We start from the raw sequence: 16919 nt of genomic DNA, 5'->3' as shown, positions 1-16919 counted from the left end.
TGGGGGCAATCATAATTTGAAGACCCCTTGGGATCCTCCCCACATCCAGATATCTTTGGAGTGATCGTGCCTACCGCCACTTTGCTTGTTCCTGGCGCTTCCGTTTCTCTAGTACACGAAAGCTGTCCCTGAGCCCTTTGCCCTTGCTCATTGGCCACCGTGCTGATCCCCTGCTTATCTTCTGGGGAATCAGAAAACATCCCCTCAGCTGCCAATTCGCGGTCCTTGAGTATGTCTGCGGACATTATTATGGCTTTTAAAATACTTCTGTTGCAAGATCGTGAACTGATTGCCAATATGCGCCATACCTTGCTCAAACTGCCGACGCCGACTGGCTGCACCCGTTCCCCGCAGATATAACTTCACAGGCCCCCACCGGAGCACCGGAGCAGGGAAGAGACCACCGCCGTCAGTTTCAGTTAGTTCTCGCACATGTCCATCCGATTCTGGCTCGCAGGGGGCTTCGCTTATTTCCGTACTGGAAACTCCATTGAGAGCCCCGGGGGTCCCCGCCAACACGCACCACGGGCCCGTAGTGCTGACTGCAGACGGATACACCGGGACAAGACTTGCCGCTATTGAAGCCTCAATCGGGAAGGGGGTCCACGAACCGGAGAAAGTCAATCCGGTAAAATCTGCTGCAACTCGCCCTCACTTCCTCTTTTTCTTAGAAATAAACGAGCGTGGACCCAGTGATTCTTGTGCTAAGTTTCTTTATAATTCCGCCATTACGCATTTCGGGCGATCCCGCCCTTGATCACATGACATCTCATTGGCTGAAAACCACATTATTTAATGTGCAAGTGCAATGACTTAATTCATGGACATAGTAAAAACACTGTAGTATACCAAAAAAGCGCCAAACAGGATAATATATAATTACATAAATGTAAACTGCAGATCACACTTTTTTACCTACAGGGTTGCAAAAAAGAAACTATTTTTTTATGTTCCTTTTAAATTACCATTGTTTAAAATAAACAGGTACTAATAGTATATTTATATATAAATATATATATATATCATATGTATTTATGGGTGGGATGGTGTTTCTGTCAGAAAGGTGATTTTTCCCAGTACTTCATGCACTGTCTGGAAAGTTTTGAGGTGGTTTGTCAAGCAGGGGCCAAGAAAAAGGGGGGGGCACCAAAATACGTTTTCTCCATGTTAATTCCTATAAGACATTTGAACAAGCCTACAGGCAGAACGGCTGGACGGAATTCCACCAAATTTGTCAGGAAGCTAGATCTTGGTAGGCAGATCATGCTTATGTGATTTGGTGTAAATCTGTTCAGTAGTTCGTCTCTCCATTGTGTTAATTTTCCTCCCCCTCCCCCTCCTCCTTCCTCCGTGATCCTGTGTCTACCTCCCCTTTGCCAGCTCCACGTGTTTTGGATCGTTGATCCCCAGCTGGTTTGTCTTTCTCTCACTTTGACTGCTTCATCCCTTTGAAGTACTTTCCCCCTGGCCGGTCTGCCTGAGACTATCTGCATTCCTTACCCCCTTTACCATTCCCCCTCTACCTTCCATTCCCCATCTGACGTGTGTCTTGGCTATGCTTTGCATTAATATCTATTGTTATTGTGTAATCGCTGTTTTTCTCCTTCTGTTTATCTTGGCTCCTGCAACTGATGTAATTATATAACTTGTAACTCGCTGATCCTCATGTAAAGCGTTCTTATACCTCCGGGTCTAGCCAGCGCTATATAAAACTCTGTACAAATAAATAAATAAAACAAAGTTCTATTTCTAGGGACACAGATTACCCACGGATCGAACAGTCCCGTGCTGTAATCTGATTGACTGGCTACACTTCAACCAGGAAGTATTTACACCCAAAAATGAAAGATTAGGGGAGCAGGGTAGGACAACCATGAACCCCTAGAACTGATGGTGACATAATTTTTTTCAAATCCATTTTGCTGCAAATTTGCAAGTGGATCTGCAGATTCATGTCAAAAGTGATGTCATCAATGATGCCATCAGAATTGCAGCACTAACTATAAATTGTACCCCTTTCATGCACTGCTTATGACCATCACATGATTTATGACATCACTGATGATATCTCAAATAACAGCATTGATGACATCACTGATAAGTTCCGCAAGAAGCTAAAGACCTGGGTCTGCGTATAAGCACTTTGAGGACCACAAATGTGTCCAAGTGCCTGGATAGCCTCTCAGGTGATTTGTGTGCTGTACATATCAACATAACATAGCATACCCCTGCACAACCATTAACCCAAAAATATACTTACCACCCTATACCCTTATCCACCCCTAAACCCTAAAAATACCCTTACCACCTATACTTTTACTGACCCTTAAACCTCGAAATGACCCCTCCTACCCTGTTCCCTACCCATCTCTAAACCCTAAAATGACCCTTACAACCCTATACTTTTGCCCACCCCTAAACCTTGAACATACTTTTATCACCCTATATAACTACCTTCTCCAGTCCCTGCTGCAAACCTCATACCACGCATGACCAAAGGCTGTGCGCAGCGTGGGGTTGGCTGTCTCCTGGGGGGGTTGGCTGCCTCTGGGTGGGTTGGCAACAGGGCTTGGCCACAGGCCGTGCACAGCTTGGGGTTGGTTGCCTGTGGGGATGGACTGCTGCTGGAGTGAGTGCCTGATCTCCAAGAGGTGCCTCCCAATGTCCTGGGCCCTTGGGTGGCATCAAAGTGTATTCCTCCTAAAGAAAAGGTGAAAATCCTGAAGTTGGGATCCACACGACCGCTAAAGGACCTGTTCATGCTAAGACTCTACCACCTGTGGCGACAGCCAGCGTGAAACTCCAGTGAATCCTGTACTTTTCTTTGATAGCGATGGGTCAGGGAAAACCGGCAATGTGAGACCCGCACTTTGTGCTACAGCAATGGCAGCCCACGATCACCAACGTCAAGCTACAGCAATTACTGTCCATCATGCTTGACCATCTCTTTGCGCTACAGCAATGGCATCCCTGATGCCCGACCTGCCCTTCATGCTGCAGCGGCGATTGTCCGCGATGCTCAGCCTCCCACTTGCAGCCTCCTCCAATGTGAACAGAACTCTTTGTGATGGAGTTAAGAAGGTAACTCTTCATCAGGGCTAATGTGATGCCTGTATAAAACCTGCGCTCCATCGTGATTGACCTGAACTTGTGACTTTCTGCCGGTCTAGAGGGACCAGATGACCTCATGTGGCACTTTGTGCTTTGAGGCTCTATTTTCACGTAAAACTTTGAAACTGAGTATCTCTGGCTCCACTGATTGGATTTTTGTCATTCTGGTATCATTTTATTTATTAAAATGTACAATTTGTTTCTGAATTGTTTTGGGGTTTTTCTTTGTTGTACTTTCACATCATTACTGTTTATGTGTTGCATAAATACTGTACACATTGCCTCCAAGTTAAGTCTTAATACCCCCTTCACGCTTTGGGGAGGCCCCACTGAGCCCAAGACCAATGAATATCTGTGAGATATGGGAGACGCAAGTGGACCCCTTATCACATTCTGTATGGGTCCCCATTATTGTGCATTATGCCACAGTTTTTTCCATAGCATTTCACTTCCTTTAAATAACAGATGCTCCTGTTATGCAGTTTAACCATATACAGCAACTTCCCCCTTCAACCATGTAAAGAATATTCCAAATATGGTATTTATTTGTTATTATATATATCTTTTATTGGAGCTCGGTATCCCAGTTACATCAGCTCCTAGCCCCTACTCTAAATTGAACTAGTATCCCTTGAAAAACCTTAAACCTTCTTTTTTGGAACTTCTGCCCTTATCCTTCGAAATGACATCACAGTTTCATTACATCATTACATTCTCCCCCCTCCCCCCTAAAATAAATAAAATAAAATAATAAATAAAATAAAAATCAACAGTGCTCAATTAATCTCTCAGGTCTTCTTGAAATTCTTTCAGATCTTCTGTGTATCCATTCACTTTGCTGGTCATTTGAGTGTATAATTTCTTGTTCAATGTTTGGTGTGATTTTTCTGAAGAAAGTTTTGTTTCTTGTTATTATTCTGACGTCATTTCTTGCAGTCATTGCAGTTCCTTTAACTTTTGTTACTTCTAAAGGCGCAGGATGAAATCTACTCTGTGACTTCCTCACTTGCTGTTGTTGAACTAATACGAGATCACCAACTTGAAAATCTTGACTTTTACATTTTCTTCCCTTTTCAGCATAATATTTAATTTTTTCTTTTTCCTCCTTATCTTTTTCCATTACTTCCTTGTGAACTCTCGGAAGAACTGGTGGAAGAAGTGGCAAACGAGTTTGTCTTGACTGTCCAAACATTAGGTCTGAAGGACATTTTCCAGTTGATACATGTGGAGCATTTCTATAATCTCTTAAAACTTGACATAGTGCTTGATTTATCAAAATGTGCTAAAGTTTTGCTCTTTCTACAGCTTTTTTAATTGTACACATCAGTCTTTCCACAATTCCATTGGCTCAAGGCCACATTGGAGTTAGCCTCCTATGCACTATTCCTAGATAGCTCATACATTTTTGAAATTCATCTCCGTTAAATGGTGGTCCATTGTCTGTTTTTTAAATGTTTGGAATTCCCTAAGTTGAGAAATCTTCATCTAATACCGGACGTACTGCTGACGTAGATGTTGACGATGTCAACTTCACAATAGGGAAATGAGAATACTCATCTAATATTGCTAGTAAGTAATGCCCAGAGTATAATGGTCTGTAAAAATCTGCTGCTACGTTGGACCACACAGCATCCGGTAACTCAGACATATGCAATTCTTCCATTCCCTTTTTCCTTTGAAGTACATTGACATGTATAGCAAGACTGAAAAACTTCTTCTACTTGTTTGTCTAATCTTGGGAACCACAATTTTTCTCTTAGAAAATTCTTTGTTGCGGAGATTCCCCGATGACTTTCATGAGCCAAATCAATTACTCGACGTTGGAGGCTCTCTGGTATTACTATTTTGTTTCCTCTAAGTAGTATTCCCAAAGAAGTCACAGACAATTCCAAACTTATGTTTTTAAATGTTAATATATCATTTTTTTAAATATTTGGTTGAAATCGACTTCCATTGCTTACTAGTCTCCACTTATTTTCATGTATAATTTCTTTCACTTCCCAAAGTGTGTCATCTTTTTGTGTTTCTTCAATTAATTCATTTTCTTTTATGATTCCCGGAACTGCTGATCTAACTATGAAGCATATGTACTCCTCCACCACTAATTGTTGCTCAATATCTGTCTTAGATGGATGCCTAGATAAATAATCTGCAGGGGTATATTCTTTTCCTGGTTTATGGATGATTCTAAAATCGTAATCCGTTAGTCTCATTCCCCACCTTTCAATTCTTGGTGGCATTTTTGTTTTTGGATTTCCAAAAGTAGAAACTAGGGCTTGATGGTCAGTGATAATTACAAACGATTTTCCATAAATGAAATCATGAAAGTGTTCACATGCCCAAACAACAGCTAAACTTTCCTTCTAAGGCTGAGAATATCTCTGTTCCACCTCAGATAAACTTTTTCTAGCATGGGAGACTACATACCTTGGGGTTTCTCTTCCAGGTTTATGCTGCACTAAAATTGCTCCCAAGCCTACCGGACTGGCATCTACTACAAGTTCTGTACATAGGTGTGGATCAAAATATTTTACATTTGCTGCATTTGATATATACAATTTTCTTTCTTTAAATGCTTGTTCACATTCATCATTCCCCTGAAATTTCCATCCCTTCTTTGTCAGCTCTCTTAGTGGTGAACTTATAGTTGCAAACTTTTTCACATATCGTGCGCAATAACTCGCCATTCCTAGAAAGGATTGTAATTCTGTTATATATTTTGGTCTTTGTATTGCATTCAAAGCTGTTATTTTAATAGGATCTGGCCTCATTCCTTTTGCTGAGAATATGTGTCCAAAAAATGTTAGCTCATTCTTATTTATTTCACATTTCTTTATATTTAAAGTCAATCCAGCCTTTTGGAGTTGTTGACATACTCCACCTAATGCTTGATCATGTTATTCTTGTGTCTTTTCAATGACCACAATGTTATCACTGTAATTCATACAGTTTTGTACTGTCCTTATGATATTTTTTATAATCTCCTGAAAGATTTCAGCTGCTGAACAGATCCCAAAGTTTAATCATTTATACCTAAACAATCCCAAATGCGTTAAAAATGTTGTGATGTACCTGGACTGGTTATCAATTCCTAATTGGTGATATCCTTTGCATAAATTAAGTTTTGAAAATACAGTTGCCCCATTTATAGTATGTATCATATCATTTAAATGAGGGCCTGGATATCGTTCTCTTTCAATAGCTGCATTAGGAATAAGCCTGGGCGAAGCACTACGCTACGCTCGCGTAGTTTGCGAAGTTCGCGCTACTTCGCACTACGCAAACTGCACGTAGCACAGTGCGAACACGCGTAGCGTAGTGTTGCGTAGTGCTGCGGTCATTTTTTGCTTGCTCGCGGTCCTCAACGTCAAGTTGGCGACCGCGAGCAAGCAAAATGACATCCCGGCGAGACTTTTTCCTTGTTCGCGATCAGCAACTTCAAGTTGGCGATCGCGAGCATGGAAAATAAACCTCCCGGCGAGATTCCCAACGCGAGGAGGTCAGGTTTCTCATTGCGAGTGGTCGCGTATGCTCGCGACCGCTCGCGATGAGAAACTACCAGTTCGCGTTGAGAAAGCTGAAGCTCGAGTAAAAATCTACTCGAGCAGCAGAAAACTACAGCTCGCACTGTGCAAGATGCCATTTTCAATGATTGCACAGTGCCGGTTGCTTGTCCGCACTGTGCAATCATTGAAAACGACATCTGGCACAGTGCGAACAAGGTACTACGCAGTTCGCGAAGTGCTACGCGTAGCTCGCGTAGTGCGAACTTCACTTTGCGTAGCTTCGCGAAGTGCTACTTCGCGAACTACGCCCAGGCCTAATTAGGAATTCTCATGTCCACACATATTCTGATGTCATCAGTGTCATTTTTCGGGACAATAACAATTGGACTTACCCAAGGTGTTGGACCTGTTACTTCTTCAATGATATCCTGTTCAAGTAACAATTTAATCTCTTTCTCCACTTTTTCTTGCATATGAACTGGGACTCTCCTATGTGTTTGTGCCACTGGTTTTATCATTTCATTTATATGCAAAGTAATTTTCTTGTCTTTTAATTTACCTAGTCCATCAAATAGGTTAGAATATTTCCTCAGAATTCGGTGATCTGTTGAGACATTGCAATTCATTGCTATTAGACCCATAAGATGAGCAGTTACATTACTTAGTACACATGGGCCTGGAACTCCACCTTTTAATACATGCATATCTTCTTTACTTGTTATATTTCCGTTTTGTAGTGTCTCTTCAAATTTTCCCAAGCATAGAACAGGATGTTTAGCACCCCGCTAAAAAACACTAACATTTGATGGACTCAATGTAGGTTGTTCTTTGATTTTCATGTATTCAGTTATGCACATTATATTGCATGTTGCTTCACTGTCTAAAATAAATGGAACCTTTTGAAGCCCAACCATTAAACCCACAGATGTGTTTTTTTAAAATATTTTCTCTCTTAATCATGTTAAGTTGCTCACAATCACTATTTTCTTGCATCATGTAAAGCTTTTCTGATTGTTCAAATTCTTCATCTAACTCTTCTTCAACTACTTCCATATGTCTTACATACTTTGTATTTCCACTTTTTTTGATATCTGAATTAATTTGCTTACAATTCTCTTTTCTTGTCCCAAATTCTTTCTTCTCTCTCTTGAATCTGCATACACTTGCAAAATGATTGTTTCTTCCACATTCTTTACAGTGTTGTTCCATGTTTTCTGATGTGGGAACTGCAATCTGCACCTGTACACAGTCTTTTTTCTCTGAATTGTGTTTCTATTTTTCCTCCGATATTCACTTTTTTTTGACAATTCTCTGATTTGTTCAATTGCTTTGACTCTCCCTTCTTCCATGTATTTTGCATGTTTCTGAGCTTCCATTTCTGTTTTTGCCATGCGCACTAGTTCTTGTAGGTCATACCTTTTTTCTAAAAGTTTTTTTCTGAATTTTATTGAGTTACATCCTTGTATCACTCTTAACCGTATGGCCTCTTCATTGCTAAATGTATTAAATTCACAGAATGTCACTAACTTTTTTAACCTAGTAACATAATCATCCATTGCTTCATTTTCTCGTTGACATGCCATATTAAAATTGTATCTTTCTAAATCCAAATTTCTTTCAGTGTCAAATTTGCATTTAAACATTTCATAAGTCCTTCATAAGTGTTTCTCTCATGTTCTGGGAATGTAACTATTAAGTCTTCAACATCATCTCCTACAAGGTTGAGTAATAGATCCTTCGCTTGTTCATCAGTATGTTTTTTACATGTTGCTTTTAAAAAATGTTCAAATCTCCTTGTCCACTTCTCCCATCTTTGTGCAACTTTTTCTTGTTCAGATAAATTAAAGGGTATTGGTCTTCTGAAGATTGTACTTGAAATATTCCCAGTAACATCTTCCTCATTATACATTTCTGAATTCATGTTTACAGTAACTTCATTGCGTGTGCCTTCTGTAGTCATGTTTATGTGTATTTTAACCTTCTTTTCTTTATTTGTCATTATTTTCTTATATTTACCTTAGTATATTTTATAGTGTTGTGTACTGTTCACTTCGTTTCAATATGGCACCTGTATTTGTTTTTATTTATTATGACTGACTCAAAATGGTGCTCACGTTTATTTTTTGAGCCTGTGTGCACTGTGCAGCTGTTTTCATAAGCACATGTACACTACTGAGCTTTCCAGTCCTCTTTCACACAGGCTTATTTATTTATGTCTATTTCGTGTATGCGTCTGCTATAGAGCAGTTTTTTAAACTTTCTGTGTGCGTGCGCACCACGCTCTCTACAGGCAGGATTGCACTCGCCTCCTGCTCGTGCTTGCGCACGCACTGGGCTGCTTTCTTTTAAAGATGGCGCTCGAGCTTGCTTTTGAGAGCGCGTGCGCGGACTCACCGGTCAGCGCCAATTACCTGCAGCAAAAGGGGCAAAAGCAATCCACAGCTCAGTCTTAACGCAGCTCTTCAGACGGCCAGCTACTCACGATTGATCACAGCCTCCACCGCTTTCTTCAGAGCCTTCTCATGATCAGCTCCTCAGTGGCTTCTCTGCAGCAGTTCAACAGCTGGCATGTCTTCACGCGCGTTTCTTCCACTCGTCGCCATTGTAAAGAATATTCCAAATACAGTATTTATTTGTTATTATATATATCTTTTATTGGAGCTTGGTATCCCTGTTACATCAGCTCCTACCCCTACTCTAAACTGAACTAGTATCCCTTGAAAAACCTTAAACCTTCTTTTTTAGAACTTCTGCCCTTATCCTTCTAAATGACATCACAGTGTCATTACATCATTACAAACCGGACACCTGGCCCTCTCAATAAGTTTCCAAATGATGAAGCAAGTCAACACAATCACCACATTGGACACCATTAGCACAGGGTAAACCACAACAACCATGAAGGCCATTCACTCCAAGGTCTGGGTGGACCCCTACCCCCACCACACCTTCCACAAAAAGAGCATTCCCTATCAGCGAGTCCTTCAACTCTGTCCTCAGCACCTCCATCAGTAATGACATTTGGATGATCCTTGACATGGGGGAAACCAAAGCCCTCATTCTTCTAGATCTATCAGCTGCCTTCAACACTGTCTAGCATTACAACTTAATCCAACGCTCCACAAAGCAAGCATCCAGGGAGTTTCTCTCAAATGGATCTGCTCCTTCCTCACTGGAAGAACCCAAACGGTCAACACGTTCTCCTATATCTCTGCAGCATGAGATTTCATTTGCAAAGTCCCTCAGGGCTCTTCGCTCAGTCCAATGCTCTTCAACATCTATATGACCCACAGGTTGACATCATATGAGCTCACAACATAAATATCCTCACTTACGCCGACAACACTCAACTGATATTGTCCCTCCTGAACAAAACACCCAACACCAGGAACAAGTTCACCACCTGCATGACAGAAGTTGCTACCTGGATGAAATCCAATTGCTTCAAATTGAGCTCAGCCAAGACTGCGGTGGTAGTCTTTGGGAAGAGCACCTCGCCATTGGACTCCACCCGGTGCTCCACAGAGCTTGTACCCAGACCCAAACCCTGATCGCAAGCAAGAAAACTCAAAATTATCATGGACCACAAACTGGACTTGAACGCCTAGGTCAATACAGTTGTCTCTGCCTGCTTCAACACACTAAGGATGCTAAAGTAAATCTTCAAGTGGTTACCAGATAACAAAAGGAAAATGATATCCTAAACCCTCATCACCAGCAGACTATACTATGGAAACAACCTGTATGCAGTGATAACCAACCAGCCCACAAAAAGACGGAAGACCAACCAAAATGCAACAGACTTGCAGAGGCTGCCCCACCCCCATCCCGTAGGCGTTCAGGGGCCGGCGCCATAACCGATGCCGAGCCCTGTAAGGAACTCGTTCTGGGTGCCATAAATCGCCCAGAGGCAGAACTAGTAGCCCCTGTGCCCTTCCCACCGCCACCAGAACGGCCCCAGGCCCCCGCCCAATTGGGGTCCTGGCGAGATACAAACCCCCAATGGGGGACAACACCCACAAGGCGGGCAAGGCGTGGGGGGGCATATACGCCACAGCTCCCCCAGGTAGCTCCTATCTTCGTGGAGCAGGGGAGCGGCGCACTCTGGTGTGTAGGAGGAGGGCCACTCACTTTGGGATGCCGCGCAGCAGGGTGAGTTGGCCGAACAAAGGAGGGGGTAGCAAACGGAGACGGCACTCGCAGCCCAGACCCCGCCAGATGGCAGGGCACAAATGAGATGGACACGGTAGTGAGTTTGGGCCTAACTCTGGGAGAGAAGCTACCCCCCCCCCACACGCAAAGGGTGTGGAGACCAACCAAACGGTGGTCCCAGAAGGGACAAGACAAGAGAAAGGACAACAAAGAACTAACGAAAGAACTTTCAGTGCCATTTACAAACTGGGGAAGTGTACAGAATGTGCCACAATGTAATATGCATAACATGCTAAGGATATGTATGATTTTTGACCCATGATATGACAGTTCGCAAATGACAATTAAGACCAGGGGTCATACGAATTATGACCAAGATGAGTAATGTATGTAATCCTAATAAACAGCGGCCAACAACGACCACTATAATCACAACATATGTTGGCTATTTACTAGGGACAGAAGGTTGGGCTTGTGAGACATGTATACTGGAATTGGCACAGTGCAGGGGTTATGGATACCCGCACAGGTGACTAGTGCACTATAAAAACACCTATAACATAAATTAGTTATACTCATTTTACCAATCACAGAAGGAAGTGGCGAATATGCCCTCCCAGAATTCGAACTTTTCATCTTCCGATCACAGCAGCGATTGATCCACTCACAGAGACATCTTGTTGGTTCCAGTTTGAAATACTCGCCTTCTCCTGGTTTGAGATTCCACATTGGTCTCTCTCAATCCACCACCGCTTTGCGCCCTTCTGCATCATTCCAATCCTGCCACCTCCACCCCGCCTCCACCCATCCCTGGCCACTCGTTTCTTTCTCGATCATTTCCCACTCTTCTTTACTCAATCAATCAATCAATCATTGGCATTTATAAAGCGCGCTACTCACCCGTAAGGGTCTCAAGGCGCTGGGGGGGAGGGGGTTATTGCTCGTACAGCCAGGTCTTGAGCTGCCTTCTGAAGGAGAGGTGGTCCTGTGTTAAGCGGAGATGGCTGGGGAGAGAGTTCCAGGTCTTCGCTGCGAGGTAGGAAAAAGATTTGCCTCCGGCGGTGGCTTTGCGGATGCGGGGGACGGCTACCAGGGCTTGCCCGGTCGATCGCAGGGTGCGGGTGGGTATGTAGAAGGAGACGCGGTGGTTGATGAGTTTGGGTCCTTGGTTGTGAAGGACTTTGTGTGCGTGGGTGAGGAGTCTGAACGTGATCCTCTTGCTGACTGGGAGCCAGTGAAGCTTTTCCAGGTGTCCAGAGATGTGGTGGTGGCTCGGGACGTCCAGGATGAGGCGTGAGGCGGCGTTCTGGATTCGTTGGAGTTTCTTCTGTAGTTTGATCGTGGTGCCGGCGTAGAGGGTGTTGCCGTAGTCCAGGCGGCTGGTGACGAGGGCGTGGGTTACGGTCTTCCTTGTGTCGGTGGGGATCCAGTGGAAGATCTTGCGGAGCATGCGAAGGGTGTTGAAGCATGCCGATGTGACTGCGTTGACTTGTCTGGTCATGGAGAGGGAGGAGTCCAGGATGAAGCCCAGGTTGCGGGCGTGGTCGGTGGGTTGGGGAGTGCTGCCTAGGGCGGGGGCCACCAGGAGTCGTCCCATGCGGTGGGAGTAGGGCCTAGGATGAGGACTTCCGTCTTGTCGGTGTTGAGTTTAAGCCGGCTGTCCGTCATCCAGTCCGCTACTTCCTTCATTCCTTCGTGTAGTCTGGTTCTAGCAGAGGAAGGGTCGTTGGTGAGGGAGAGGATGAGTTGAGTGTCGTCTGCGTAGGAGATGAGGTTGAGTCCATGTTTGCATGCGATGTTTGCCAGGGGCGTCATGTAGATGTTGAAGAGGGTAGGGCTGAGGGAGGATCCTTGTGGGACGCCGCAGATGACCTTGGTCGCTGTTGATCTGAAGGGGGGGAGGCGGATTCTCTGAGCTCTTACGGCGAGGAACGAGATGATCCAGTCCAAGGCCTTGCCTCGGATGCCGGCGTTGTTGAGGCACTGTATCAGGGTGCGGTGGCATACCGTGTCGAAGGCTGTGGAGAGGTCAAGGAGTATGAGGGCCACGATCTCTCCCTTGTCGGTCAGGGATCTGATGTCGTCCATGGCTGCGATGAGGGCGGTCTTGGTGCTGTGGTAGGCCCTGAAACTGAACTGCGAGGGGTCGAGTGATTCGTTGGTTTCGAGGAAGGTAGTCAGTTGAGTGTTGACAGTTTTCTCAATAACCTTTGCTGGGAACGGGAGGAGAGAGATGGGTCGGAAGTTCTTGAGGTCTGTGGGGTCTGCTGTCGGTTTCTTGAGGAGGGCGTTGAGTTCGGCGTGTTTCCAGCTCTCGGGGAAGGTGGCGGTGGTGAAGGATGTGTTGATGACGTCTTGGAGATGGGGGGCGATGATGTTGTCGGCTTTGTTGAAGATGTGGTGGGGGCATGGGTCGGCGGGTGATCCTGAGTGGATGGAGTTCATCGTGCGGGTGGTTTACTCGGTGGTGATTGGGTTCCAGGCGTGTATGGTGGTGCTGTGGGGGGAGGGTTCTGGTGATGGGTTCGCGTTTGTTGTGGTGAAGCTGTTGTAGATGTCGGTGATTTTGTGGTGGAAGAAGGCTGCGAGGGAGTCGCAGAGGTCTTGTGAGGGGGTGATGGCATTGTTTTCGGCGTCGGGGTTGGAGAGTTCTCTGACGATGCCGAAAAGTTCTTTGCTGTTGTGGGAGTTGTTGTCAAGTCTGTCTTTGAAGGAAGATTTTCTTGCGGCGCGGAGGAGTTGGTGGTGTTTCCGAGTGGCGTTTTTGAGGGCTGACATGTTCTCATCGGTCTGGTCGGGGCGCCAGGTTTTCTCGAAGGTGCGGCATCGTTTTTTGGAGTCCTTGAGGGTGGAGTTAAACCAGGAGCTTCTTTTGTGGTTGGCTCCGTTCGCTCAGGTCTTCAGGGGAGCCAGGATGTTAGCGCAGTCGGAGATCCAGCTCGTGAGGCTGTTGGCTGCTTCGTTGGGGTCTGAGGTGCTGGTGGGCGGGTTCTGGGAGAGAGCTTATGTGAGTTGGTCGGCGGTGATTCGGTTCCATTGTCTTCTCGGTGGTTGTTGAGCGTGGTGGTGGGTTGTGGTTTTCCTGTAGCTGAAGTAGACGCAGCTGTGGTCCGTCCAGGAGAGTTTGGTGGTGTGGTTGAAGGAGATGTGTTTGTTGGAGGAGAAGATGGGGTCGAGCATCTGTCCGGCGTAGTGGGTGGGGGTGTTGACCAGTTGCTTGAGTCTGAGGTTGGAGAGGTTGTCCAGTAGGGTGGTGGTGTTGTCGTTGTAGTTCTCCAGGTGGAAGTTGAGGTCTCCCAGGAGGATGTAGTCGGCGGAAGGGAGGGCGTGTGGGCTGACGAAGTCTGCGATGTCTTCACTGAAATTGGTGCGTGGTCCAGGGGGTCTGTAGATGAGGGTTCCTCTGAGGGTGGTTTTGGGGTCGCTGTGGATTTGGAAGTGGAGGTGTTCAGCGTCGGAGAGTGTGTGGTCGATGTTGGTTGTGATGCGGATGGAGCTCTTGTGGACGATGGCGATGCCGCCTCCGGTGCGGTTGGTGCGGTCTTTCCTGATGATTTTGTATCCGTCAGGGATGGCTATGGCGATGTCGGGTGCCGAGGAGGGGTCATCCAGGTCTCAGTGAGGAAGGCGATGTCCGGAGCTGTTGAGTCGATGAGGTTCCACAGTTCGATGGCGTGTCTGTGGACGGATCGCGTGTTGATCAGGATGCACTCGAGGTTGTGTCCGGGGTGTTGTTCTTGTGGGGTGCATTGGGGGTCCGTAGGCAGGTGAATCGGCAGTTGCGGCAGGTAAAAAGACCGTTGGTGCGTCTTGGGGTGGTGCGGCAGCAGCCTGGCGCTCTGCCGGGGTTGAGTTTGGTCAGGGCGGCGGTGTCGTAGGTCAGGCGTGGAAGGTGTGGGTCACGGGGGCCAAGGGTCATGGCGCTGGGCGCGGTCCAGGCGCGGACGGGCGCAGACGGGCTTGCCTTAGGCGCGCCTTCGGCGCGCCAGCGGTGCTGCCGCTGCGCACGTCCGCTGTGCGGTCTCGCAGCGGCCGCCATATATGGGGTAGCCGGGGAGGAGGGGTCAGCTGGGAGGCGGGCGGCGGGAGGGTAGGAGGGGGAAAAAACGGCGGGAAAAGACGAGAAGCGAGAGAAACGAAGCAAAAGGGGAACCGGGCACTAAAAGGGGGGCACAACAACAACCGGGCACTCTGGGGGGCACGCACTCGGGAAACAAGGAAAAGAAAGGGGGCAGCACTCACAACAACAGCCAGGCACGCACTCGGGGAACAAGGAAAAAAAGGGGGCAGCACTCACAACAACAGCCGGGCACGCACTCGGGGAACAAGGAAAAAAGGGAGCAGCAGTCAGAATCACACAGAATCGCACAAAAGGAGGCAGGCAAGCACTGGTGGCGCTGCGGGGGCAGGGGAGCGACCGACCCTAAGGTCAAGGGTCGCTACCTCTGTCTCGCAGCGGCCGCCATATATGGGGTAGCCGGGGAGGAGGGGTCAGCTGGGAGGCGGGCGGCGGGAGGGTAGGCAGGGGAAAAAACAGCGGGAAAAGCGGCGAGGGCAAAAAAGCAAAAAAAGACGTGAAGCGAGAGAAACGAAGCAAAAGGGGAACCGGGCACTAAAAGGGGGGCACAACAACAACCGGGCACTCTGGGGGGCACGCACTCGGGAAACAAGGAAAAAAAGGGGGCAGCACTCAAACCAACAGCCGGGCACGCACTCAGGGAACAAGGAAAAAAAGGGGGCAGCACTCACAACAACAGCCGGGCACGCACTCGGGGAACAAGGAAAAAAGGGAGCAGCAGTCAGAATCACACAGAATCGCACAAAAGGAGGCAGGCAAGCACTGGTGGCACTGCGGGGGCAGGGGAGCGACCTACCCTAAGGTCAAGGGTCGCTACCTCTCTCGCAGCGGCCGCCATATATGGGGTAGCCGGGGAGGAGGGGTCAGCTGGGAGGCGGGCGGTGGGAGGGTAGGCGGGGGAAAAAACGGCGGGAAAAGCGGCGAGGGCAAAAAAGCGAAAAAAGACGAGAAGCGAGAGAAACGAAGCAAAAGGGGAACCGGGCACTAAAAGGGGGGCACAACAACAACCGGGCACTCTGGGGGGCACGCACTTGGGAAACAAGGAAAAAAAGGGGGCAGTACTCACAACAACAGCCGGGCACGCACTCGGGGAACAAGGAAAAAAAGGGGGCAGCACTCACAACAACAGCCGAGCACGCACTCGGGGAACAAGGAAAAAAGGGAGCAGCAGTCAGAATCACACAGAATCGCACAAAAGGAGGCAGGGGAGCGACCTACCCTAAGGTCAAGGGTCGCTACCTCTGTCTCGCAGCGGCCGCCATATATGGGGTAGCCGGGGAGGAGGGGTCAGCTGGGAAGCGGGCGGCGGGAAGGTAGGCGGGGGAAAAAACGTCGGGAAAAGCGGCGAGGGCAAAAAAGCGAAAAAAGACGAGAAGCGAGAGAAACGAAGCAAAAGGGGAACCGGGCACTAAAAGGGGGGCACAACAACAACCGGGCACTCTGGGGGGCACGCACTCGGGAAACAAGGAAAAAAAGGGGGCAGCACTCACAACAACAGCCGGGCACGCACTCGTGGAACAAGGAAAAAAAGGGGGCAGCACTCACAACAACAGCCGGGCACGCACTCGGGGAACTAGGAAAAAAGGGTGCAGCAGTCAGAATCACACAGAATCGCACAAAAGGAGGCAGGCAAGCACTGGTGGCACTGCGGGGGCAGGGGAGCGACCTACCCTAAGGTCAAGGGTCGCTACCTCTCTCGCAGCGGCCGCCATATATGGGGTAGCCGGGGAGGAGGGGTCAGCTGGGAGGCGGGCGGCGGGAGGGTAGGCGGGGGAAAAAACGGCGGGAAAAGCGGCGAGGGCAAAAAAGCGAAAAAAGACGAGAAGCGAGAGAAACGAAGCAAAAGGGGAACCGGGCACTAAACGGGGGGCACAACAACAACCGGGCACTCTGGGGGGCACGCACTCGGGAAACAAGGAAAAAAGGGGGCAGCACTCACAACAACAGCCGGGCACGCACTCGGGGAACAAGGAAAACAAGCATTGGCATAGCCAATAGGTCTCGCCTTTGGGACCTTATAAGTGTTAAGCCATGCAACAGTTAATGTTACTGCACCAAGGATATTGTGCTGG

This window comes from Triturus cristatus, chromosome 5_1, assembly GCF_964204655.1.
Source record: "Triturus cristatus chromosome 5_1, aTriCri1.1, whole genome shotgun sequence".
Lineage (NCBI taxonomy): Eukaryota > Metazoa > Chordata > Amphibia > Caudata > Salamandridae > Triturus > Triturus cristatus.
The sequence above is the reverse complement of the archived record's forward strand: the minus strand, read 5'-3'. Positions refer to the sequence as shown.